Below are 25,909 nucleotides of genomic sequence, written 5' to 3' on the forward strand. Positions count from 1 at the left end.
CCGCAACAGAACTGATGAATCTCTGCTCCTCCACCCTGCCGAGCTGCCTAGATGTCTTAAAGTCTCTCCACATCCTGCGTCGTCCCAGATATGTCCACAGAGCCTCCTGACATAAGTTTGTGCATATGAATACAACTCCGACTGTCTCTACAGTCCGATGCCATACTTCCTTGTCGCGACGTCATCAAAACAAACGTCACGCAGAGCTTGGCAACCTGTGTCACCTGGCTTGTGCTCTCATACCTGGTCCTTCTGATATGTCCACCATAAAGACGGCAAACTTTATGCTCCTTAATACTCGCTCATTAAACAACAAGGCAGAATTTATCCATGACATAATCACTGACAGAAATCTCCAATTCATGTGTCTGACCGAGACATGGCAAAATCAGCAGGATTTTTTCTCTCTCAATCTGGCCACTCCCCCAGGCTATGTATACATCCAAAAGCCTCGCTCCACGGGCCGTGGTGTTGGGCTGGCTGTCATTTACAACTCAGACATTATGGTCAAAGAACTCCCCATAAACTCCAGCACCTTCGAATGCGTGCACTTTGTGATGACAGGGGCTGCACAGCTACAGGTTGTACTTGTGTACCGCCCTCCCAAAGCCAACAGTGGGTTTCTCTCTGAGTTCTCTGAGTTACTCACCACTGTCTGCCCCATGTCCCCATCCACCATCATTTTGGGTGATTTTAATATTCATGTGGACTCACATAGCTGCCCTTTTGCATCAGAGTTCTTATCCATCCTTGAGTGTTTAAACATCACACAGCATGTACATGGTCCCACACATGTTAAAGGCCACACTTTGGACTTAGTGTGCTCTACTGGCATAATTCCCCTCAATCTCCAGTGCCTGGACCTAGCTGTCTCAGATCACCATGCCATCCTCTTTTCTGTACCTGAGCCTCCACCCAGACTGCGTGTGAATCGAACAATCACGTTCAGAAATATCAAGCGCGTATCCACACCTGCACTGTCGAGCATATTGGCACTACATCTTGCCTCCCACCCCTCCAGCCACACTGTGGATGCCCTAACCGAGCACTACAACACAGCTCTCTCTCGCAGTCTGGATGCTGTAGCCCCCCTGAAGACTCGGTCCGTCACTTTCAGCCAGCCTGCACCTTGGTTCACTCCTGAGCTCCGCCTCCTGAAGGCAGCTGGGCGTCGGCTTGAAAGACTGTACAAAAAATCTGGACTAGTTGTACATCAAGAGGCTTACAAAGACCATGTGGGGAACTACAAAGAGGCTCTCTCCAGGGCAAAAACTCTGTATTACTCCACTCTCATCAGTAAACATCAGAATCAACCAAAGCAGCTTTTCTCCACTATAAACCGCCTCCTCCGCCCTCCAGATCCACCCCAACCATCGGACGCCGCTGAACTCTGCGGCAAGTTCCAAACTTTCTTTCAGCAGAAAGTGGACGACATTCACCTGCAGCTCCGTCAGACAGGCGCTCCATGTCGTCCTGCCTTTCACCTGAAGGACTGCAACTCAACCTCTTCTGCCCAGCCACATCAGTGCTCCCTCTCCTCATTTTCACCACTCAGTAACAACCAGGTCATGGACTTTGTGTCAAAAGCTAAAACCACCTCTAGCAAACTGGACCCCATGCCCACGGCACTGGTAAAGGCCTGCCTACCGACGCTTTGCCCTACCATGACTGACATCATTAATACCTCCCTTACATCTGGTGTGGTGCCCTCCAGTTTTAAAATGGCTGTGGTCATTCCCACCCTCAAAAAACCCAGCCTGGACCCTGATGACCCTGGAAATTACCGCCCTATCTCCAACCTACCCTTCCTCAGCAAGATTCTGGAAAGAGCAGTGGCTGCCCAACTACAAGACCACATGTCCCACCATGAACTCTATGAACCCCTCCAATCTGGCTTTCGACCTCACCACAGCACGGAGACGGCGCTCATTAAGATCATGAACGACCTCCTCATAGCTGCAGACAATGGCCTCATCAGCCTTCTCATCCTCCTAGACCTGTCTGCAGTTTTTGACACAGTCTCCCACACCATCCTGCTGCACCGTCTCCATGATCACTTAGGCCTCTCTGACTCCGCCCTCTCCTGGTTTCACTCCTACCTCTCCACTAGGACGCAATACATCGCTATCAAGGACTCCAACTCGACCCCAGCTCCAGTCAACCACGGCGTGCCCCAAGGCTCAGTGCTTGGCCCCCTGCTGTTCACCATCTATATGCTCCCTCTCGGCCAGATCATCCGCCAACATGGGCTCAGTTTTCATTGCTATGCTGACGACACCCAGCTCTATATTAGCACTACACCATCTGCCCATCTCCCTCCCCTATCACTAGTTCACTGTTTGAGAGACATTAAGACTTGGATGGCCACCAACCTACTGAAACTGAACAACAACAAGACAGAGCTCATGGTGGTGGCCTCTCCATCTCAGTCCAAGGAAGTTGGGGATGTCCTACTGAATGTTGATGGCTGTACCATCAGGCCCTCCCAAGAAGTACGCAACTTGGGTGTTATCCTGGACTGTAACCTCTCACTCAGAGCTCATATCAGCAGCACCACCAAATCCGCCTTCTTCCATCTCAAAAACATCTGCAGACTCCGGCCCTCACTCAGTTGCAGAGACTCTGATCCATGCCTTCATCACCTCCCGTCTGGACTACTGTAATGGTGTCCTCTATGGTCTTCCAAACAAAGCACTGGACAGACTACAGCGTGTCCAAAACTCGGTTGCCAGGATCCTCACCAACACAAAGCGGTGGCAACACATTACCCCCACACTGAAACACCTTCACTGGCTCCCAGTGAAGTCACGCATCACCTACAAAATCCTACTCCTCACATACAAATCCCTCCACACTCTTGCTCCCCAGTACCTCTCCGATCTCATCCAGCAACACTCCCAACCAAGGTCCCTGAGGTCCTCTGACAAGAACCAGCTCGTCACTCCCCGCTCCAGACTACGGACCTTTGGAGACCGAGCCTTCTGTGTTGCTGCCCCCACCCTTTGGAACAGTCTACCTCTCCATATCCGCCAAGCTCCCACACTGGAAACGTTCAAAAAGCACATCAAATCCCACTTATTCACTGAGGCCTATGGTCCTTAATCACCTTGGCCCCATCCCCATTTCTACCCCCTCCCCTCTTCTTTCCTCTATTCCCTAGCCCCATCTCCTTTTTGTAAAGCGACCTTGGGTTACTTGAAAGGCGCTATATAAGACCAAGTCATTATTATTATTATTATTAAAGACATAAAGACCTGGATAACTCCGAACTTTCTGCTTCCAAAACTGAAGTTTTTGCCTTTGGACCTGAGCACTTTAAAAAAAATGATCTAGCTATACAGTTACTCAAGATGGCATTTCTTTGGCTTCTAGTACAACAGTGAGGAACTATTGTTATCTTTGACCAGAATTTAGCATTTGAAGAACATATAAAACAGGTTTCTAGAACTGTCCTCTTTCACCGTAATTTTGCCAAGTTAGGAACATCCTGTCTCAGAGTGATGCAGAAAAACTAGTCCATGCATTTGTGACTCAAGATTTGACTACTGTCATTCTTTATTACTGGGCTGTCCCACCAATTCTCTGAAAAGCCTCCAGCTGATCCAAAATGCTGCAGCCAGAGTTCTGATGAAAACTAACAGGAAAGTTCATATTTCTCCAGTTTTAACTTCTATTCATTGGGTCCCTGTTAAATTCAGAATAGAATGTAAAATTCTTCTCCTCACAAATAAAGCTCTTAATGACCAAGCTCCATCATATCTTAAAGGTCTCGTTGTTACATATTTTCCCAATCTCAAACTGCAGGTTTACTTGTGGTTTCCAGAGTTTCTAAAAGTAGAATGGGAGGCAGAGCCTTCAGTTATCAGGCCCCTCTCTTGTGGAACCACCTTTCATTACATGTCCAGGAAGGAGATACCCTCTCTAAGTTTAAGACTCTGCTTAAAACTTTCCTTTTTGGTCAAGCTTATCATCAGGGATGGCTCAGGTAATCCTGAAACATCCCATAGTTAAGCTGCCATAGCCCTAGACTGCTGGTGGGGCCTCCTATGACACTCTCTTTTTTCCCCCTTTCATTTCCTCATATGACATTATGTAAATTTGGCATTATTATTCTTGTCATTAACTTGTGTTTCTCTGTCTCAGCAGGTATCCTTTGAATGGTGTTATTAGGTGAATATATATTTTAATCATATCTGTAGCTGAAATGTGTGACATTAACTCAAATGATTCTGTCATTAAAAACTATTTCAGTTTGCATCTTTGTTAAATTATTTATTATGTTTTTACTACATTAGAATTCACCATTTCTATCTATTATTGTTGCAGGTCATTTGTTACAGTAGAATGTCCGGTTTATAATAAAAGCTACATAGACAACATGTTTTGTTGTTCAAAAGACAACAAAGAAGAAGACAGTGGAGGACTCAATGATTATGGATGATGTTATATGAAAAGTTTGAGGCTAATTATTTGGGAAAAGAAGGATCATACTTATTTCATAATGTAAAACAGTTACAGGGCATGAATCACTTCAATCAATGAATCAAAGCAAAAACATCAAGAGCCAAACCAAACTCAGGACAGGCAAAGGCAGAAAACGAGGATAAACATTGATGTGGCTTCTCTTGGATGAAAATCACTGATAAAAAAACCTTACTGGAACTCTTTACGTCATCGAGTCATAGAGTAACACAAAATCCCAAAGTGATATTAAATAGTCTTCTCAGGCATATCTGTTCTGTGGCCATTTTAAGAAACATGTCACCAAAATGTTGTTTTTCATAGCTAATGTAGCCATTGTGAGAGTTACAATTCTGCTGAATGAAATTACCACATTTCCAATTAAAAGGCAATGCTCTGGAATGTGTCGGGAAGGCCGTAGCTTCACAGTCACAGTCGCTGTTTGAAGTCACCTATCCTTGAGCAGGGAACACCGGGTCGGGAGTACTGTTTACGAATGAAGCGTAGCTGTAATCTTAATTTTAAAAGGAAAAATGTGCTGTGAGAAGTTGTGCCAATGATGCATACTTCAGAATATGCAAAGCCTGAGAGGGTGAGGTGGAAATGAAAATAGGCAAGGCAGAATATGAAATTAAATATAACTACCAATATCAAAGAGATTGCTTTTCTTAATGTCACCGTGTTTTGTTTCTCTTTACACACACGCACCAACACACACTTATATTAAAACAATTTACCAATGCCATCACAAGGCCATTTCCAAAATGGCATTGTGAATAATTCTGTATCATTTTTTTCCTGCCTCTTGTTATTGACCCTCCCCCTTGGGTTGAGCATTGTGTCAGAGGAGCATCAACAACCAATTCATTTATACCTGTGCCATGATCCTTTCCTGTGAATATTTAACATTGAGAGGCAGCTTCTTCTTTTCTTGATTAAATAGTTTTTGTTCTGTTTTTTATTCCAGAGCTGAGACTACTAAATGAAACCCATTTCATTGTCTCAAGATGTTTCTTGTTATTACTTGTTATTGTTATTGGCAGTGTCTATATCCAAGCTCATGCACATTTGTAAAATTTGGCAGTTATTGGGAATTATGAATGAACACGACAAACATTCATACAAGAGATAAAGTTACAGTTCAATTTTTCTATGCCAGAATAGAACTGCTAGGGAGAACAACCTCCTTCAGTCTACGTTAGCCTGGCTCCATTAAACCACTAACACATCCAAGGGATGCTGTGACTTAAAATTGCTGTTTTTCCATATATGAAATCAGCTTAAGCTGAATAGTTTTACTTTGTTTTTTATTCTGATGGCAGCAGTTACATGCATATACTTACTGACCCATGGGTACAACATTTCAGATGGAGCTCATATATCTTCAAACCAACTAACTGTAATATGATCAGAAACTTGATTATTTATACATTAGGTCACTGTTCTTTCCTTCCATGTCCACAGAGAACTGAAACTGCTGCTGCTGCTCTGTTAAGATGCTATTCACGCTTCATTCCTTTTTTTAGACATGTGCTGTGAGTACAAGTTCACTCCAGCTGCAATCGGGGAGCCTCATCCTACTCATTGTCCGTCTAAAGACACACATTGTTTCAGTGGCCTGTACACTGTGATGCATTGCCATATTTAGTTTGCATTTCAATGTTGCTTTTTTTTCTTGACTAAGTCAAAAGCTATGTTATGTTGTTTATGTTAGTTATGTTGTCATGTGGACTTCTTGCCATCTAAATTTTTGTGTCATATGACCATGTTTGAGTGAGTATGTATTTTGGATCTTTCCTCTCTCAACCCCAGAAGTCCATGAGAAGAAGGAAGGGCAATAAGAAGAAGAGAGCGAGAGGACTCTGAGAGGAGAAAGATAACAGTGGAGAGGTGAACAGCAAAACTTGTCACAGCCGATGCTGCTTCAGATTGGGACAGGAGGAATTTAATGGAATCAAGGCAAAAATAGGGCAAAAGATCTAATGGAATCTTGCTGGTGGGATGCAGCACTGTTACATGAGGCTGTAACTACAATTTATTGTGATGTATTTATGTTTTGCAAGTTCCTATAATCATATTTGTATTGCAATAGTATGCAAAGCCTTCTAATTCAGCATTATGGTTTACGACTTTTTTCTTCTGAAAAAATTGTTTTAGCTTGTCTCTATGTCATATTATTGATGTCAAGAAAGATGAAATGTTTTGATTCAACTGTGAAGTACATGGCTGACACACTACAATATGTCATCAGATTCCCGTCTCCTTTTTTAATGTACACATCATCATCGTGCATGTCTGCATTTGATCCAGGAAATCAATATGTGTCTGTCATCCTGACATAGTACAATATCCAGTTGTGGCAGGTGTTTCTCTTGTGCTGTCAAGGACAAATGGTGACAGATGTGAGGGTCAGCAGTAAAAAAACGACAAGGAATCTGTGAGACATCTCTGCTCCATTCCCTTCCATGAGCTGCAGGCTGAATGAGGTTACAGTAGCATGTGTGTTGATGTAATTCTGTTGTTGTTCTGTTTTGTGTATGTATGCAGATATAAGTTGCCTGGCTTTGTATGGAAAATGTCAATGTGCAACACTGGTCTCCAAATCTCTGCCTCCTGTATAACAGTCCAGCAGAGGTGTGCAGCAACCAAAGGCCTCTTTTCTTTGATATGAAGAGTAGCCAAAAGGTGCTTGGCTGGAGGCTGATATGTGTCAATCAACTTTTCTCTTCTTTTTTACCCCTCACAAGAGCACCAGTAGCCGTAGCAGTCTGCTGTCCTGCCCATCTCTCTCACCTACAACGAATCCCTCCCCAGCACTGATAACACCCCACATAACAGGTGAGCGACTGCTGGCAGAAAGGAGATTGCCTGACCTTATTGTTTGCCTTCGCCTCCTCTTTGTTCTTCACAAATAAAGGGTTTTTTAATAAACTGAAAGGTCCTCTGCTGTGGCCCATAGAGAAAATGAAAGGGGGCAGTGAGGTATGGTACAATGTGGCGGGGGAAAAAAGAGCAGCTCATCAGAAAATAACAAAGGTGCAAGTTAAAGATAAGGCGCCCGTCAGAGATTAATCCAAGCCTGCTTGATTGTTTTCTTTAATACCAGACCTGCTACAGCAAGCGATAAGTTTGCTGAGTAATTTGGTTTTCTAGGGGACAGGCAGGCAAGTGGGTGGCTGGGTGCTCGAAATAATATTCAGGTGTGCTCCATAATTGATTTCTTTTTTTTCACTCCACCCCTCAATTCAAAGAAAAATGAGATGAAACTCAAAACTGCTTTGACTGGCCTTTGTGTGCCTTTTTTTCTCTCGTTTCTTTTCTCCCCCACTTTTTCCTTTCTTTTTGTCTCTTTTTTGCTCTCTTCCCTTCTCTTCTCGTCCTCTTTTGGATTAATAAACTGGCTTTGTTGAAGACAAAAAAAGGGAAAGAGAGAGTGTGCTTGAGAAAGCAGTTTTCTTTTCTTGCTTGCAGCCCCATTGTGATGGTTTCTATAAAAAAAAAAAGGCAGGGAAGAGAGAAGGATGAGAAGTATGTACTGGAGATAGACAGTGCAGTGTTTGCATGTGTGTGGGGGTCATGTTCTGATGAGTCAGAAGAAAAGGAGCACAAAGAACAATAAATTCATATCTTTTTGTTTTAGAATAAAAAGAGCATACAGTCACCCCATGTCAACTTGGTTGCTGAAATTAAAGATATGGGAGGGAAAGAAATCTGGAAAGAAGGCTTCTTAACATACACAAAATACCTTTTGATTTTCTGGAGTAATTACCATCCATTTCTTTTATTTCTCCTCCAATAGAGATCTTTATAATTACACTCTGATTGCATCCTGTATAGAAAATGCTTTGGGGGATACTTTAATTAGCTTAATCAAAAAATGACGGCAGGGCAAACCCAACTTTATTATATCTTTTGTAGCTCTCAAATCTAATTAAAATACTATATTTTGAAAAGTAGAGAGGCACTAAACACAAATATTTAAAATATTTATTACTGAATCAATAATTTATCATCATAATTCTCCAGCTGTGCCGAATTACTTTTATGAACTAGAGTTAACCCTGACAGAGGCAAGACTGAAACAGAGGAAAACAATTCTTGTATTTTCCACCATTTTTGCCATTTTGATGCCAGAATTCAACTGCTTCTCAAATCCCCCATCTATCTCCTCCATTCTCACCACTTCACTGCAGAAGATGGCCTGCACTCTAGGGCTGTTTTCCAATTATGACTCAACCTTTTCAGAGGAGGTCATTATAATTAGAGATCCATTTAGCTTTTCTGTGAAAAAGCACATTACAATTTTGTGATTGTGGCCTCAGAAAAAAGAAGAAGAAGGAGAAAAACGATGCTGTAGAACTGATCTCAAGTGGCTCTATTATTATGGTTGGGTGGACAGGTTGCATGCATTAATGGCTTCACTTCGGGGAAAGACTGGCCTTTCGCACATTACTAGCTCACAAATGGAAAAAGACATCTCCGAAATAGCTCTCGAAATCAATACCAGGCTTGTATGTGTCTGTGTTCACCTCAGCAAAGAGAAGATAATGAGCAGAGGGGGTCTTTACTGGGAGTGGAAGTAGCTGCAGAATATGTTTGAAAAATAAATTCTTCATATGTAATTTAAAGGAAACTTTTTCTGTGTCCTGCAGAGTCCTGTTTAAAAAAGCCCTGCCAAGACTGTCTTTATTAAAGATAGGAACAATCATCCTGCAAATAAATCAATAAGTACTTCTTTCCAAATGATCACATATAAAATGTTGACTTTACACTTCTGATACCATCCAATTTACAAGCGTTAGTATATAAGATAAGACAGACTTTATTGACCCTGTATCGGGAAATTTACATTTAACTAAGCTAAAGTACAGTCATTAGTAAGTTTCAATAAGATATGAGAATATAAGAAGCCATATATAGTATGTAAACATTAAATGGACTGCATTTATATACTGCTTTGCTAGTATTGTTGACCACTCAAAGCACTTGTACGCTACAAGCCACATACAACCATTCAGCGCTTTTTACTTTATAAACTCTTACACTGAATGCTGTGATTTTCCACTGTCGTGACCACACACTCACATGCAGATGTACACATTAGAGGCAAAGCGGGCCTCAGTGCCTGGTCTAAAGACACTCCAGCACATGAACCTCAGATCCTTGAATTTGCAGATGACTGCTCATCCACTAGAAGGTGTGGTTACATGTAACATTGCAATTTTGGATATACAAAGTTTGCAGTGAAAAAAAGAGGAGGTTATTTCATGTTATATCTTATGGATGAAATCGCACAGGAATTATACGAAAGAATATTCATACAGAATAATGGATGGGATACTGATGATCCATCCATCCATCCATTATCTATACCGCTGAATCCGTCACTCGGGTCGCGGGGGGGCTGGAGCCTATCCCAGCAGTCAATGGGCGAGAGGCGGGGTACACCCTGGACAGGCTGCCAGTTCATCACAGGGCCACACAGAGACAAACGAGACAAACAACCATGCACGCTCACACTCACTCCTAAGGACAATTTAGAGATGCCAATTAACCTGACATGCATGTTTTTGGACAGTGGGAAGAAGCCGATGAAGATACTGATGATGCTTAATTTAACTATATACAGTATGAATAAAAAACCACACACATCAATGTGCATCTATATGTGCATGTGATTCTGACTGTCGAAGAAAGTGCAAGTTGCAGGAAGACAGGAAACAGTATCGCCTTCTATAAAGCAGGTGTTGAATAACCTGTTAGCAGTTGGGATGTAAGACATGTGACAGCATTCCTTCTAGCATTGTGAGTGTGGCAGTCTGTAGGGCTCCATATCCGTATCATGTAAGGGATGAGAGGCGTTGTCCTTTTTTTTTTCTTTACCCTGCAAAAATCTTCCTCTCATCCACTTCCTCTATGGTGTCCAAAGGTCAGTCCAAGACTGAACTGATCATCCTGAGCCGTGTAGGTCAGGCTCTGTCTGTCCTCTTAGATCTTCCACAGCCCCAGCAGAAAACAGGGAGCCGATCAAATGCACACATTAGCCATGAGGTAGAGTATAAAATTAGGCTATGAAAGACTGCAAATATGAAGTTAGTGAGACAATTAGAATCTTTGGTTTTAAATAAATTTTATTGTGCAAACAAATGTGCATATAGTGCAAGTGTGCATAATTGTAAATAAGCACTTATTGGTTTAAAAACAGAATGCAGTGGGCGCAGTTCAGTGTGGCTGGAGGCAGCATGGTGCTCTAGGCTAGGGGAAAAAGCTATTGCACAGTCTGGCAGACCTGCTTCTGATGCTGCATAACCTTCTTCTAAAATACATGAGACTGTGTTCATGGACACAACTCACAATTTGGATTCCCTCAGCAACCATGCTACATAGAGTGTATTCAAAATTGTGTTTTCTTCTCCCTGCATTCTGGAAGCAGATGGCTGGGGACCAAGACTCCAAAGTAGTGAAAACCAAGTAATTGGTTTTGGGGAAATCGATATAGAGCAAACCCCTCCTCTTCCCTCACAATCCATCAGTCTTGCACTGCAATTATCCCATTGATTGGCCAGTGCTAATTACAGATCTCATTACTGCAGGTTTCAGACAGTTGCAATCCAAACAATTTCAGAATTCTGAGGTAAAACGCAATGTGTTTCTTGAAGTGCATAGCATGAATAACAGTAAAGAGTCACTTAGCTATAGTCTATAAAAATATAGCTGACCCAGGATGTGAAAGAAAATGTTCAAAAAAATTCAATAGGAAACACAGTCAAGGACAAATAAGCTTTACAACAGTACCTTTCCCTCTACTTTGGCTGAATAAGAGAAAACATTTTTATTTTATTTTCATTGGGAAAAGTGTTGTTCTTCTACTGCCCCAAGCCAACTTGGGGTTAATGTTGTTTCATGTGATAGTATTGAGGTCAGCCATATCATCACTGGCTGCATTATTAACCAAACCTCAAGTGGACAGAAAGTAGATACACAGAAAATAGTAAAAGATAAACAACAACAAAAAAAAAACCTCTTGCCCAATAGCAACAGGGATAGGCTCCAGCTCAGTTTCATGTCACCCCAACTTTTTTGGGATTTCGGGTTGTATTCTTTGAGATCTTCTTAATCTGATTTAAAATTAGATTAAGAAGACCCTGAAAACAAATTCAACTGCGTTTTGTTTTGCTTGAAATGCAAAATAACTTTCTAATATTAATCTCTTGAAAAAAGGTTGGATTCTCGTTCTCTGTGTTGTCTTGCAAGACTTGCAAAACTTCATCCAACAATTTTCAGTCAGAGACTGAACTCTGCAAACTTCAAGTAAATTAACTAATCCTGGGGGCACACAGCTGAAATGCTGAAACTCAGACACTAAATTTTAAACCATAGCAAAACTATCATAAAAATGATGCATACTGTAGCACAGTACAGTTCAGTCAAATCAAAAGGTACATCAGTTCAGTTCAGAGCTTTATTGTCCGTCCAGGGGAAATTTGATTTGCAGTGACAGTGCAACTAACACAACAACAATAAATAGACAAACAGTGACAGAACAATGTCACAGAGTGCAGCACAACCAAACTTGATTTGAACAATCCTAAACGAAGTCGGAAAATAAGTATCAGAGTATAAAATGTATAAAAGATATTAAAGATGCCACAAGAACAGTGCATTTAAGGATTGTGCAAATTGATTGCATTGATTGCACGTGGAACAAAGGAAAATTTATACCTATTTGTTCGTGCCCTAGTTAGCTGATTTCTCAGTCCATACGGTAGAGAAATGAATTCCTCCAACAATGGATGATCAAGGCTAGACAGGATGGGCCGAGCCTTCTGTAAGACTCGTCTGTCAAAGATCTCTTAGAGAGAGAGCTGCTGCATGCCAATTGTCTTATTGCCATCTCTCACAATTTCGAGCAGACAATTTTTGTTTTTAACCGACAGATTTCCATAAAATGAGATTAAGCAAAAAGTTAAAACTGACTCAATGAAAGATCTATAAAACAAAACCATTAAGGTCTTATCAACATCAAGATTTTAGTCTGCGCAGAAAGTATGATCTCTGCAGGCCCTCTTTGCAGATTGTTGAGATATTTAGCTCATGTGTCAAGTTTTTATCAATTATTGTCCCAAAATATTTGTATTAAACCACCATCTCCACTGCTGTATCCTTAATAATGGTTGGTGTATGGGGCGTTTTCCTAAAGTCAATGACCATGTCCTTAGATTTTTGAACTTGAGGAAATGGCAGTCACACCACTCCACAAAGTCAGTCGTAACTGGCCCATGGTCAACCTCTCCATCCTGGAGTAAACTGACTAAGACTGTATCGTCAGCAAATTTCAAGAAATGCCTGTCAGTGTGGTGACTCCTGCAGTCATTTGTATATAAAATAAACAAGAAACCCCTGTGGTGAACCTGTAGAAGTCATCTTCTTTCGGGATAAGACACGATTTACCCTGACTGAGGCCTACCTGTTAAAAAGTCTGTGAGCTATTCACCATTCCAAGATCAAGACTAAAAAAGGACACTAGTCATTGCTATGAAATTTCTCCAGATTTTTTTGTTTACAGTATATTGTAATTTGGCCCTCCTAATTTCATATCTGACTTCTTTTATGGCTTCTGATTCTTCTCTGCCTCCACCATGTAAATAGGCTTTATGTTTCCTGTGCAGTGCATCCTTTAAGGCTCTATTTAACCAAGGTTTGTTATTGGGAAACGCCTTCACATGTTTGGTTGGGATAACAGGGTCCTTTAAATACCTTACATAAGAGGATATCACCTCAGTCCTCTCATCAAGATCAGAAGAGTTAAAAAACATTCCAGTCTGTACATTCGAGGGCTCCTTTGAGCTTGTCGATCGCACGATCAGTCCACTCCACCTGTCTGGTTGCTGTCTCGCCCTGTTTGAGGAGTGACTTGTAGGTGGGGGTAAGAAGGATGGTATTGTGATCGGAGGAGCCAAAGGGAGGGAGTGCAACAGCCTTATAAGCACCCTTAATTGAACCGTAACATAAATCTATGGTTTTGTTCAATCTGGTGGGACACGAAATATACTGGTAAACATTGTTCATTAATTTAAAATCACAATGGTTAACCTTGTAGCACCCAAGCATATGAATAATAATTGAAAAAAAATCATTTTGGCTCTTCTTGCATCTTTTTGGGTGGGAATAAACCAATATTTTTGGAATTTTTGGAATTGGGCTTTTTTTTATCATTTTAGGCAATGTTGCATATTTGCAACTGTGGCCTTTCCTGATTAATATTGTTCACAAAACCAAGTCATTCTCTGCAGATCGTTTGGCAAAAAAGGTATAGTGAAAGTTCACCAGTAACTGCTGCTACCACAATAAAATGTCTATAATAGACCTTTATTGAACATTCTTAATACAAAGTGCAAAACGCAACCATCATAAACTTTCCATTCAACAACAAATCAAACAGATTTCACAGATCTTTGTTGTGAAAAAGTGAAGCACATATAAAATGCAAAACATGTAATGTAAATGAAAAATGTGCACATGAAGCTAATAAAAAAATGCAAAAAAATAATCATAATAATACAATTTGGAGACCTGACCTCCCATTACTGCTGTGAAAGGTGGACAAAGCAGACCACACCAAACGAGACCAGAACGAACTAGAACAGACCACCGCAAAGCAGAGTGTAATTCACTGACCCAAGAAAATGATTGCTGTGACAACTGTCGGCACATAAAATGTAATGTAAAAAAATATTACACATGAATGTAAATAATGTGTGTAAATTAAAAAAAATCAAATAATGTAATGTAAATAAAAATATAATGTAAATAAATAATGTAAATAAATCAAAAGCTTGTTGCATATCTGCAACTGTGGGTGCTACAAGGATAAAGTCACCAAGGATGAAGCAGGGTGCATCAGGACAGAGGGACTGAAGCTTATGTGTGACCTTGTGAACAGTTGACACCGCATTATTTGCGTTGGCTTTAGGGTGAATATACACAACAGTCAGAAATATTTGAGGAAATTCACGTGGAAGGTAAAAGGAGCGCACAGACAGCAGGTCAATGTCCGCGGTACATGAGGGATGTAGACAAGTTGACAACTACCCTTATTTATTACCAATAATTAAAACAGGCATGGTACAGAATACAGATACAACTAAAAAAAACTGAGGTTAGTCACATCATTTGCCAGTGGAGAAGAGTCATTCAGCCTCTGTTCTAGAGGACATCAGACTTAAAGAAGACAAATCAGTCAGCTGCAATTTAATTGGATATTTTCCTCCGTCATGGAAGCAGGTCTTGAACAAGACTGCTATCTCAGGACATGTTCTTTAGTTAGTCTTTAGCTGTTTGAAGTAATACAGATGCAGTGAAATACAGATGCTATCATTTAAACATTTTTTAATATCATTATTATTAATATTGGTACATATGACTTTAACCAACATTAAAATTGCATTATAATAATATACTTTCATTATTTTACTAATTAGTGCATAACATAACCTACAAATATGGCTGATATTTCATAATCCTTTAAGAATTTGCACTTTTTATCTCCTTTAAAATAGTAACTTAGCGATCTTACACTGTTGTGAAGTAGAAGTATTGAGTAGCATAAAAGTACTCAAATAAATGTACTTGACACCACTGCAGAGAATTGATAACATAGCTATTCTGTTTTGTTTTATAATAACAAAAGCACAGTGTGAGAGAATACCAGAATTCCTACAGACCAATACAGATGGAAGGCTATTTTTCATGTTATTTGTCTCAGTCAAAATAGATTTTAGAACACTTTGCAGTTAATTGTTTTCATTTCAACAAGTTTTGAACTAAAGAGAGACAGTGGTACAATTTAGTATAATACACAGATCCACTCATGCACATAAGCTGCACTTCATCCAGTTGCATGTTCAACTCAGAGACGTTAGCACTGGGCATATTCACTCAGGTAATCTCATACACACACACATAGACACACACAAACGCAGTCTCTGCTTGTCCTCTTCTCTCCCATGGGTCTCTGTTAAAATTGACCTTCTCTGCCTTTCATCAAAGGAAAATATCGCCCTCAAAGAATAATAAGGCCGCCAGACACATTAATTAGAGAGCCTCTATTTAGATAAATGTCTGAGAGAGGGAGGAAGACACGGTGAGGGAATCTACAGGAAGTTATAAATATGCAATATGAAAATAATTGCACTCTATTTTTCTTGTGGAAATGGCTCCTCTGCATACAGCAAATGCATCTTCTTATTGTGATCGTTGTCCTTTGTAGGCTTTTTGTTTTGTGGAAACAAATGTCCTGCTTGGAGTGCAGTTATGCACTCGGTCAGTCATTTAAACAGCATGACCTTCAAATTCGAAGGCTTAATTTCCCTCAACTTGGGACAATAATGTGTTCTAAATGTCCTGGCTTGTTGTCTGCGTGTCTGCTTCCTCTGGTCCCAGTCAGAACAGTTTGAGGCTGCAACGCAATCAGAGCCGCTGATTAGAGTCGCTCCTATATCAGTGCTGCAGCTGACTGGCCGTCAGCCCGGCTCCTCTGAGACCTCTCCTTCAGACACATTCCACGTCAGCTTCAGTAGACAGTTCGCACATTGGCTTACGCTTCATGTGCAAAGCTATGAAGGGGTAATCCTCTCAGCAGACGATGAGTTAGATTCTGTATGGGCCATCAAGTGGAACAAAACCAGTCCCTCTTTTGCTATAAAGGCTCTGTCTTTTTATTTTCTTGTTTTGTACACTCACTACATGTTTACATGTGTACTTTCAACATAGAAAATGAGGGGGAACTCTAAACAGCATGCTGTCAACAAGTATTTCAAATTTTCCCTTTATTTCTCATCTGTCAGCCAATAAGGAACAGTTCCATCCTTGCTATTTGATTTTGAATAATTTCAGTTTTCTTGAGAGCAGCCATTAATATCTACATGGCTACATACAGACAGGTTTGGGAGTGCATGTCTGTGTGTAAGCTAGGCAAAGGGTAGGTATAATGGTTGCCACGGAGACAGAAAGATCTTTTTCCTTGTTCGTTTATAGCAGAAAATAAGACTCATCAACACTGGATGACCCCCTAGAAGCATAGAGACAACGTCTTCCCCCTCTTTATTGTTCTCCCTCATACATACAAAAGCATACGCCACAACGACAGTAAGACTGTCTACAGCCTGCTCTGTCATAGGGCTGCCAGTTAGTTCGGTCATTAGGTCATCAGCTCATCGATAAACTGTAACACTAATAAACCTATTTGTCATTGTTAAAACCCAACAGCTTTTTTGTTGATTTGAGGGCTTTTGTGATACTAAAGATCTCAGGATTTTGAACTTTTGAACAGACAAGATGAGCAGTTTCTCGATGTCAACTTGCATTTTCCTCCTGATCTGGACCTCTTTAAAGTCCACCTCTTTAAAGAGGGCACTATAGAGACACCCAGGCAACTTCCTGCACTTGCAACCCATTCTCTGCAAAAAACAGAGTAGCAACTGTTGCAACATGGCATATATGTATGTAAACTGTCTCCCATCAAAGATTTGTATCTCAAAGATGAACTTTTCTCAAAGATAGTGGAAAAAGCAACAATCTTGTCCATGTGCCGGGGATACATTTGTCCTGACCCTGCCATGTTTAACTCGTAACAGGACAAACATGTCAAGAAACACAGAATGCATTATGATTTATTGATCTTGCTGTCGTGACCAGCATTTGTTCCCACTTCCATTTTATTCTATATCATAAACTGAGAAGTTCATTTTGTGGCAGAAAATTAAAGTGTTTGATCTATTGGTCCCAAGTTTATCAAATAATAATGAAATAAGGTATAACTCAAAACCGTTCAATTTTATGGAGCCAGGTCTTGTCAGTATAAAGCGATTATAAAGAGTAATTGTGAAAGAAGGAAAGAATGAATGAATAAAAGAAACAATAAAAGAAAGAATGAAAGAAAGAAAGAAAGACACACTCACTGCTCCACTATAAACTCCATTGCTTTGACATTTTCACAAATAAAAAACAAAAGAACAAGAATTTGTCAGGCCGGGATCCGTGTGTGTGTCACTCACTCACACCTGATTACAGCACCTGATGGAATTATCATATCTACAATGAGACCTTTCTATTATAACGCTCAGCCATTGTGCTTCAGATAGCTGCAGTGCCTGATGAAATACAACATGGGAAAGATGCAGCCAGTAAATGTCAGATCAAATTTGACAGACAGGGAGGTAAAAGCTGAGATAGGTTCCTGACTAAATGAAAAGTGAAATCTAAAATAAAAAAAGGTAAAATGACACAGTGATTGGGATCTGAGGCACCTGTGTTATATGCATAATAAGATGCAGAGAAATAGTTTTGTATTTTTATTATTATTGACTGAGTGTGTTCACACAGCAAAACTAATTACATTTGTTAATGAAAAATACGTGTCCTCAATAGGAGCTGAAAGGTTAAAGTGTCGCTCAACATGCTCTCAGTTATCTCTTAACCAGGAAGACTTAGGGAATATTTAACATACGGCACTCTGGTTTGGACCTTTTCTTGGCTCTGTGCCTCATGAGTGTAATTTGGATGAGTGCAGCTCACTTGCCTTTGGGCTCATTAACAACAATATAAACAGTAATTACTGTGATCGCCTAATTAATTCATTTAAAAATGCTGCATGGCGTAAAAGGCATGAGCAAATCACTTCTGGAGATAACAATTTTACAGAATCATTGTTGACACAATTAGCAATTTCATGTTGCGAAAAACAGCCCAAAATAATTCATAACAATTTTTTTGTCCTATTTCACAGATTGCCATTTTTATCATTCAGCTTGGTTCTGTTTTTCTTTTTCTTTTCACTAAGCCTGCTTGCTGTGAGTTATCCTTCTCTGATCCCCTCTCTGTCTGCATGGCAGCTCTGCAGTCCCGATAAATGTAATCTTCCCCTCTGGGCACGTTCTTTTGTTTTTAGGCCATTTCTACGCTCCTCCTCTGATCATCCAGCTTTCCTTATAATGGAATTCTCGGCCTTCATTCTGTGGGTTTTCTTAGGGTAAAGAATTGTCATTTGGCCCTCAATTGTCTATTAATTGCATCTGCATTTTTGTCCAGTTAATTGTGATTAACAGTAATTAAGATTTAGCTAGACTGAAAGTGGATTTGCTGTGACTGGACAAAAGACTCTATGAATGATGAAATCCCTGCTTTTAATTTCTCTTCTCACCATGCCCACGTCTCAGAGGCATCAGTTTCAGCTACTAACAATTGATAAGCAATTATTTGTCCAACAATAAGTAGCAGGTATGTCCCATAGCAACTAGTTGTACTTATTTCTACATTATGGATAACAAAAGCTTATACAGATGAATTAAAACTCAAATGTAACACTGGAGCATTCATTTCATGCAGAATTTCACGAGATCATTAGTGCGCAAGAGTAGAACCACAATATGAGATGCATCATGTGACAGTGAGTGCTTTATGTTCCAGGTACAGCCCTCTGACCCTTCAAAACCCCAATTAGCATTCTTCCCAAATTTATTACCATGCCTGGTGTTACTTCGTGTTGATTAACTTTCAACTCATTAAAGCAGGGTAGATTTATAGGCCGATCTGACTGATGTATGAGTAAAGGGGAGCTATACTTTGCGGTGGCAAGAAAACGGTATGGCATTCACTGCAGTGTGGCCTACTATATGTTTTGTTAATGATTTCTATATATATATTTATATATACATTTATAAAGTGGTGATTGGTAATGATATGGTACGATCTGAAAGGTTTTTGTTTTTTTACACACACTTCAAATTTGAAAACTTTCCTTGATGTTAGAAGCACAATTTAGAGAAATGTTACTAAACTGGACTCAACTACCTCTTCAATCTAATGATTATTTTCATTGTGAATTGATGAACGATGAAGTCATCTTAAATGCTTTAAATATGTACATACAAGTATTACTACAGAAAGATTCACGTTACAGACCTACCGTGCAGTTGGTGACGCCTCCAAATGTCCTACAAACGGTCAATAATCCAAAAATATACTGTTATGAGCATCAATCTGTACACCAGCACTAATTCATGTGAAACCCCTGCAAAGGAAAATGGTGTATAAAGAACACATTATTTTGTACAAGACCTGTGAAAAAATTAGAATACACTTGAGTTTAAAACAGTCAACAATATGGTGATATATCACCCAGTACTCTTTCGCCACCTGGTGGTGATGGAAGCATAAAGAAAAGTACATTGAGATGATTAGTATCCATAAAATAGAGGGGCGTGAGAAGATCATATGACTCCTGTCCACATTGCACAACCAGATAACGTGGCTGTGATATACTATGTTTTTTCCTAATTTTGTGCACTTTTGTGGTCGATTGTGAGGTTCCTTATTTTGGTCTACAACAAATCCAACTCCTCTCTGCCAGTCCAGTTGAACAAAGTGTCCGTGAAACTGTCACCAACCTTAATCTACTGAACCACAAGCAAAGAAAGAAAAAAAGAAGAAAAAATAAAAATTTTTTCCAGTAACTGCAAAAAGAAATATAATCCCACCCCCTCAACAAAATACTATTTGACGTCTTTACGAGAGATCAGAGTTGCTTACGCAAAGGTCAGCACACTAAGCAAATGGCAGAATATTATATGAACTCATGTACCTGCTAAAATGCAGCTTCTATTGTCTTAAAAGTAGAACATCGGTGTTCTGCTGCCTAAATTTTATGTACCTTTCTTTATGATCAGCCACAGTGTGAGAAATATAACAAAGTAAAGAAGTGGGGTAAATTACTTGGATACAGAGGTGTGACCAGAATGGCATGTGTGGGTGGGCAGTTAGCTCATCTGGGGGGGCAGAAAACAATACCTGAAAAAATTGGTGGAAAACCACTTCTACAACTTCAAGCATAGTAATAATAATAATAATAATAATAATTGTAATAATTCAATTCGGTAATGAAAATATGGTCACACTAGCATAAATCATGACCGTCAATTTTGTTAACAGTGTGGAATTTTTTTATGAAGTTTTTTTTTTGTAAAGAAATGTAGAACTTGTATGATGCATTACAACTATTTTGGAGAGGTTTTTAGACCAGGACTTTAGGATGCAATAGCTTTTGTTTAACATGCTCCACATTCTCCATTGAGGGTTTAAATTCAAGTAGATACTTGGGGAAAGACATCCAGCCAACTCCAGCTTTTTATTACCTTCATTAAGTCTACATTTCAGATCATATACAACAAGAACATCCGAAAATGTGAAAATCGCCTTTTTTTCAGCAGCAAGGGGTTAAGGTTATGGAGGGGGGGAAACACGATAATAAAAAAATAAATAAAGCTATAAACTTTGCAGATCGTGGCCTTTTTTCTGGCCAGTTTTCTTTGGATGGACAGGGCATTTCTCAGGGGGGGAGATAGATGGCTATACTCCAGCACTAGCCCAGCACAGCAATGTTAAAACAAATTAAAAAACCGTGTCAGCATTTAATAAATACCGCTCTAAGTGCACATTCAGTTATTAAATGTCAAATTGCTGTAATTTTGTCTTCTGCGTCTAATTTTGTCTTCGGTCGGGAAATGCAATGCGATTACAAGTCAAGTAAAAGCCCACATCTCTATATTTGAGGGAATAACGCATTTTCTTCAGTTGTCCACTAGATGGCACCAATGACCCAAGACGATGAAGCCGTAGACTGACAGAAAAACTTTTTCAGCAGTGTGTGGAGATGGTTTAGAGAGCAAGATAACAACAGAGGTCTCACTCTGCTCTTTTTCTGGATACTACAAATGGCCATAGATGTGGCTTCTACACAATGTGCAGAAATAAAACCTAGATTTTGATTGGTAAAAAAATTAATCCAAAACCAACTTTTGTTCAATCTGCTTTTAAAATGTATATTTCAAAAGCGTATTCGTCATTTTTAGGCTCGTTTATTCTGGCAAAATACAACAGTTCAGACCGGAAGACGAGCCAGATTTTCTCACATGCAGGACATCTTTTGGTACACTGGCTCAAACTCCAAACACAGTGACACTTTTTGACACATGTGCGTGCATAAGTGTGTTATTCTGCAATGTACCGAGCCACCGGCACGTGAAGGAGGTCACATTTACTCTTGGAGGGGTGAGTTACCTGTTTAAGACTAGCTGTCACCTACGTGTTACATTTATAGCTCGAACTGGGATTCCCGATGTTGAGGTAAACCAGTGTCCAAAAAAATAAAGTGAATGAATCCTCCTCACTTATTTGAAAATGAAAGCAGTCCGATGTGAACAACCCTCGAACATGACATGCTGACGTTAAAACAACAAAAAGAGAACTAGACAAGATTATTGTTTCTACCTTTTTCAGTTCTATATGTTTGGTCAGCAAACAGCAGCTACAAACTGTAGCACTTTAGCTTGCTAAGCTAATTGGACTTGATGCTTGAGGTTTTAGAAACCGCCTTTTGTTCCATTGTTATGACATCCATCACATTAAGTTGACAACAGGTGTTCTGCTCTGAATATGTAAACGAAAACTTGTGCACATGTTGTCTGTCTGTGCTGTATTGGGAAAGTTGGGAAAGGCTTTCAGCTTAACTGAGCGTGAATATGTTGAGAACGCACACATGACATGTAAAAACAATGCACTGATTACAAATAAGCCGACACACAATCACGACTCTCTTCCAAAGAGCATTTACAAAGTAAAAGCCTCTTTGTTTTTTCTTGTCTCATTATTAGAAGAAGTAAATCTGGTGTGATTAAGTCAATCCTCAGCTTCCTGGGAAATGTCAAATGAACATTTTTAAATTTTTAACACATGTAAACTGTTTGAATATGCTTGTTTGTGGAAAAGTATGGAAGTTTTTCTGTGCCATCAGAGTTTGAATACGAATTTCTAATATCGAATTTTTACAGCATCAAAATCAGACTTTGAATTTGAAAAACCAACAGTGGAAAAAAAAAATTCAACTTCAAAAAATTCAGTGGAAAAAGAACCAGACTCAACATCTGGGTAAACAGGGAGAAGCAATTGATCCCTGTCTCAATTCATCAGATCAGCTCAGTAGATATTAGTAATATCTATAACTCAATTTTATTCACACAAATGGCAAATAAAGTAAACGCACTCACCGAAGCACCATCGTTGGTAGACATGGCTGATCTGTCCAATGGAGCGTAACTTGATTGGCTGCTGTTGGATGAATTGAGACAGGGATCGATTGCTTCTCCCTGTTTATCCGTATGCTAGAGGTTGTCAAATACTGACAGTAGGACACAGACTGGTGCAAATCGGCGCTCCCTGTGCGGAGATTGCGCTGTTTGCGCAGCCTGTCATGCTAGCCAAATACGTGGTGGCCAAAGGGCAAGTACTAAACCTTCCACGTAAAACAACAACTTGCACACTGCAGAAACGTCACACCACTTTATAAACCATCCCACAATAAAGTCACAAGCCTTACCATCAAAACCATATGCATTGTTCTCACATTACTGGCATGGGGACGTTACAAAACAACTTTATAAACAGCATGTCACTTACTGGTTGTTGGTATGCGCGCGCATGTGAAAGCCCAAAAGAGTCAATGGACGATACTCCCATATCCAAAGTAATTATCTTCTCTAGAAAAACTGCGTTCAAGGATTTAAAACATTACAACAATATTACTGGGCATATATTGTTGTTGTTGTTTTACGTGGAAGGTTTAGAATTTGCCCCTTGGCCACCACGTATTTGGCTAGCATGACAGGCTGCGCAAACAGCGCAATCGCCGCACAGGGAGCGCCGATTTGCACCAGTCTGTGTCCTACTGTCGGTATTTGACAACCTCTAGCAATGGGATTGCGCTTCAAATGCCCCGGAGTTCCCCTTTAAGGGATCAGTTGACTAAAGGTACACAAGAAGACTCCACTGCGCATTCATCAGATGGCATTGCTTCTTGTTTGACATCACAGTTCTACTTATTGACATCTGTCAGCATGAATTGTGTAGCAGATGCGTGGTTGAAACAGGAAGGCTGCCAGCACAACGAGAGACTGCGGAAATGACCAAAATGCACAAATATACATGATCAATGTAGGGAAGGCGCCTACATAATAGTTCGTCCACCAGAGGGCACTGATAGGAAGACTGTTCAGGTGTGAAACTTTACTTCTTTTTTGTCAGAAAAAAAGAAAGCAGCCATATCCAGATTCCTTAAAAAATCCCTTCTGTATGATCTTCAGATTTTTCTTAATACTCCCTTGGATCATAATCAACTCATGTATCTAAAATCCAGTCTTGCATGGGTTCACACAATCAGGGGTCATTTCCTCCTCTATAGTATTGTCAAATGAGGATGTAAAACAAAAGGAAAAACTTTGACTTATATAATAAGTACATTGTTGCCAACCCTGTTAATCAGCTTTTCACAATTGTTCATCATGCTAATTCTCTCCTCAAATAATGATAATACTGTTATTATTGTTACTGTTATGTTAGGCAGGTGAGAAAACATCTGGAGCAAGCTACATATCATCAAGCCATGTGATATTCAACCATTGTGGTCGGTATCAGTGAAATTTGATTCGATGTTTCTTCTTTCGATTGTTTTTGTTTGCATCATCAGCTCATATCATTTACTAAAACACAACTAGCCACCAGTCAAATCTGAGAGGTTTTCTCACAAAGTAGAGCTCAAGAGTGTCCTTAGACTGAATGAGCTTTCGCTTTATTTATTTATTTATTCGTTCATCATTATTATTGCACATTTGTTTCTTGGGATGCATTTAGCATTCACACATCAGGTAGTGGCATAAAAATGAATTTTAAAACTAAGTGTCTGAACATCTTTCCCCATGTGTTGTCAGGTTTTAACATAAAGTCACTGGTGGAGAAGAAAGGACAGCATAAACTGACTCCTTGGAAGGAGTGTTTGAGGGGTCTGAAAACGCTCGCCTGGGCAGCAGGTGTCCACGCTTCCCATCTGGTGAGTATCAGAGCAACTGGGACAGAATTGGTTTGAGCTGGTTTGTGTAGTTAAGAGATGCTGGTGATCAGACATCAGACTTATTTTTTAGTAAACATGAATGCTGCACACATTGCTTTTTAGGCTTCATCCAGCGATTGATTTGTCTGCAGTGACTGTATCAACATTTGGACTGAAGTTTTTTACTTTTGTTATGCTTATACTACATCCCATTGCTTTTTGTTAGCACACACCTACATCAACACACCACGCTTGTATAAAACCAGCGGTTGACACTGTGGTCAGAGCATGGGCTTCAAACTGTTTCCTGCCACAGTCCAAAAACATGCAGGTGTTTAGTGTTAGCGGTATAGGAGACTGTGCAGCAGCCTTCAGCCCGTTATTAGTCTGGATAGTTTCAAGCAGTCTTTAACTAAAATTCTCAGGTGTGCAGAAGCGTTTTCATCCACTGCTTGCAGGACAGCGTATACCCTGAAGAGAAACATGCAACTTCTGTGCCTGTTGAAACTCTGCACCCTAATCCATGTATCATGTGATTTTGTACAACATGAGTTAACTGTTGTACCTGGACCAGTTCCACATTATTTTACACATTAATGGCTCCGACAGATATAATAAGTGTTAACGTAACAGCATGTATTTGCCGGCCTGGAACTGTGGCGGTATATCAGTACAGCCTTCCTGTTCACACGCTCACAGTAACCACCGCAGTAAGGTGATGTTCTCAGTTTACCCTCTGGATCCCTCCCACACATCATGATCTTTGGGTCGTGACTCAAGAATTGAGATTCTGGTTAGAAAGGGAAGAAAGGTAGAAGTTTAGATGGTCTGAAGGAGACCAAAGAAAGAAAAAAAACAACTGTTCCAGAGATCCAACTGAGGTGTGTCAGAGATTTGATTAGAATCCCTCTGGAGGCTTTGTACACTTTGGCACAATTAGAACTTGCAAGTACTAATGGCAATCACTGCAATTAGCCAAATAAAGCATAAGTGTTATGTGTTATGGTGGAGTTAGCGCTGTCAGCTCAAGGACAGAAGATTCCTGCTTTGATTGTTGGTTAAGCCCTTTCATGTGGCTTTTGCGTGCTCTCCTGGTGCTCAGCTTTGCTCCAAAGACCTGTGTAACTCCAATAAGATGCCTGAAAAGAGTAGGTGTATTACAGAATGACAAATACTTGAATGTTTCGCCACAGTAAACAAAAACAATTACAAATAGTTGGGTATTTGGTGAAGTTTCAGTGTTGAGAAGAATGAGAACAGTAGACTTGTTCCTTGTAATTATGTAACAGAAGAATAGGAATGCAGCCTGGGCTAACAGCATAGCATCACATGTTAGTTGGTTGTTTGGTTTTCTCTGGCGCATTTTCCTTATCAAACATGGACACTGTGGGAAACAGTGTCTACATTTGTCCTTCAGTTTTCCCAGGATGGATAGCCTGGATTGTTTGCATTCCTGATTGAAACCAAGGACACCACTATCCTGCAGCTCACTGAGGCCCCCTGCTCCCAGAG

At 40.1% G+C, this 25,909-nt stretch overlaps 1 protein-coding gene across 1 annotated transcript in view; it reads left to right on the forward strand.

The window, feature by feature from the left end:
* Positions 1–21,452: 21,452 nt before the first annotated feature.
* The window catches only part of ncalda (neurocalcin delta a), an 89,633-nt gene continuing 85,176 nt past the window's right edge, over positions 21,453–25,909 (forward strand). Inside the window, exons 1-2 of the mRNA XM_075464702.1 lie at positions 21,453–21,567; positions 24,279–24,397. The gene's annotated coding sequence lies outside the window, so the exon portion shown is untranslated. The remainder of the gene's footprint in view (positions 21,568–24,278; positions 24,398–25,909) is intronic.

This window comes from Odontesthes bonariensis, chromosome 5 (assembly GCF_027942865.1).
Source record: "Odontesthes bonariensis isolate fOdoBon6 chromosome 5, fOdoBon6.hap1, whole genome shotgun sequence".
In the NCBI taxonomy this organism is placed as follows: domain Eukaryota; kingdom Metazoa; phylum Chordata; class Actinopteri; order Atheriniformes; family Atherinopsidae; genus Odontesthes; species Odontesthes bonariensis.